This window comes from Penaeus japonicus, unplaced genomic scaffold, assembly GCF_977035675.1.
Source record: "Penaeus japonicus unplaced genomic scaffold, GWHDUDI00000001_assembly GWHDUDI00000018, whole genome shotgun sequence".
Lineage (NCBI taxonomy): Eukaryota > Metazoa > Arthropoda > Malacostraca > Decapoda > Penaeidae > Penaeus > Penaeus japonicus.
The window spans coordinates 16,261,544-16,264,043 of record NW_028234420.1 but is presented as its reverse complement, the minus strand read 5'-3'; the positions used below and the strand labels follow the sequence as shown (position 1 = coordinate 16,264,043).

Below are 2,500 nucleotides of genomic sequence, written 5' to 3'. Positions count from 1 at the left end.
GGGGAGAAATATAAATAAAAAACGAAATTTAATGATAACTGTTATGGTTTCCCATGCCATAAACACAGGAATGCGCCCGTTTTCTGTGAGACGGAAGCGGTGGGCGTGCTGGATCAATGGGGTTGTGGCAGAGCTCAGTGTGTGTGCTGAGTCCACTGCCGAACCACGCGGACAAAAACCTACGGAGTTTTCCCATAAGATTTAATTTACTCGGCCACGACGTGTGACCGTAATCATGGCATCGGTAAGTAAACGGGAGAGCCGTCTCTCTCGCACCAAGAAATCCCAGAACTGAGAAATATTGTGTGTGTGATGAAAAAATTTAATAAGAGAGAGGGAGAAAGAGAGGTTAGCGTGAAATGTGTCCGCGCTCAAACCTGTCACCGAGAGAGCGGGACTATCTGACGTAATGGTCAACGTCCAGTAAAATAGCCTCGGTATATAAAAAAAAGTCTGTCTGTCAGCGCGTGGATAAAAAAAAGAGAAAGAGGGAGATTTATCTGCAGTTAGAGTGGCACGGATATGACGACGCCGGTGTTTGAAGCCACTCTGCCACTTTGCGTCTCACGGCGATGCTTAAATGACCGACAAAAGGTTGATATAAAGTCCCAGTGTCATTATTTTAAAGAACAAGGACTCCATGATATACCATTGTCAGTCCATGAACTTAGCCCTTTGGAGTTTGGTGGTCGTCACATGCGGTTCCAAGTTCAAGTTCACTTTACTGCCACTAGGGGTCTCGCGTGACGTAAATTGGCGGTTAAAATCAGCGCTCGGTCATCACGTCACAACCCCGCTAGTACGAATTTTCAAAATAACGAACCATTCGGTGTGTGTATCGCTATAGGCTTTGAATAATATTAATATGCTTTGGATTAGCCCTTTTGCCTTTTGATGACTAGTCCTTTGTATTCAAATGTACAGCGCTGTGGCACATACATCAAAGTTAACCCAGTGAAAATCGAGATTCAAAAATAGTTGAAAAAATGTGGAACAAATTATAAACGTTTTCCTCTTTACAGTAAAGTTATTTTCGTGATAACTTTCAAACAAAGAGAATCGGATTTCCTATAGATCTTTTATAATCGCTTTGAAGTAGGATGGATCCAACTTTAATCATTAATTCTATTTCATATATAACGCTTCGTTAATTTAAATAAAAGAACATATATTTTACAATGATTAAAAGAAGACTAACAATAGAGTTTAGAAATCATAACCGAGCATCAAAACAAAGAGGAGGTCAAGAGGTCACATCCTCTTTGTTTCAATCTCTTCAACTATTCATAATCTGACAAACTGATGTCACAGTACTCATGACATCATTACAGAGGGCATACAACGTCATATTAATAAGCTAGTGACATCCGGTTGAGATATGACTTCACAAATGGGCCTAAGTGTGACAGACGCATCCAGTATTCAGTATCACTTTCTTTTAGACAATCATAAAACATCAATACAATATCTGTATCTTCTGTATTATTACCCGAAAATGATATATCAATCTTTAAGACATTTTAAAGCTAATTGTGATTTTTGAAGACTTTAAGGGAAATAAAGAGTATCCGAAAACAGGACAAAGGAGAAAAGGTCACTGAACTCTCCCCCCCCCCCATCCCCCGTTGTCATCTCCCTCGCGGCTCTTCCTCGTCCTCAACCCCCCCCCCCCATCCTCAGCATCTACCCATTCACACCCTCATCTACCATCGTCTTTTTTCTTCTTCTCTTTTGCGTCTTCTAGTCAAGGTATCGTTCTATCTCTTTTTCCTTTTTCTTCGTCGTTTGTTCAAGATATTGTTCCTCTTTTTCTTTCTCTTTTCTCTTTAGTTTCCTGTTCCTCTCGTTCTTTCTTTAATCTGATTTTCTCTTCGCTTTCTTTCTTTAATCTGTTTTTCTTCTTCGCTTTCTTTCTTTTCATATTTTCTTCTTTGACCCTTGTAGTGGATCCTTCCTCATTTAAATAATTCTTTGTGCTTTCATTCCCGCTGTTATCCAATGCCTCATGACTCTTCCGCCATCCGTATTTTCTCAAGGTTTGTAACTCCGACTTCAAGCCTTTGACGCGAATTTTGAGAGAGTAATTTGTTTCTGATAAAAGCTTTTCTTTGTCGTGTTATTTGTCATTGTCTGTCTTTATTATAATCAGTATAGTGATTTCTTGATCATTTAAAAAACAGAAACAAATCCCTCTATCGTTTTATCTATATGGATTTGAATCCTTTGTTGTAAGTGGCGATAGCTTTTTCATTCTTATTTGTTTTTTCAGCGAGGATAAAAGCGACGAATTTACGACAATTTTTCCATCTTTCTTTTTTTCTCCTTTTTTCCTCCCAGTGTATACATTGATGATTTAATTTCTCCTCCTTTTTTAAAAAATCCGACTGAAGCGAGCGAAATGACAGAAAACAAAAGAACTTCCTGAAGAACCTATAAAAGGAAATCTAAATCCACTTCCGGAAATGAGAAAATAGTTGAAAGGATTCGATCTTCTTTTGTT

At 38.6% G+C, this 2,500-nt stretch overlaps 1 protein-coding gene across 1 annotated transcript in view; it reads left to right on the top strand.

Moving 5' to 3' along the window:
- Positions 1-145: 145 nt before the first annotated feature.
- LOC122250185 (uncharacterized) overlaps positions 146-2,500 on the top strand; it is a 413,508-nt gene continuing 411,153 nt past the window's right edge. The window contains exon 1 of the mRNA XM_043011522.2: positions 146-244. The gene's annotated coding sequence lies outside the window, so the exon portion shown is untranslated. The remainder of the gene's footprint in view (positions 245-2,500) is intronic.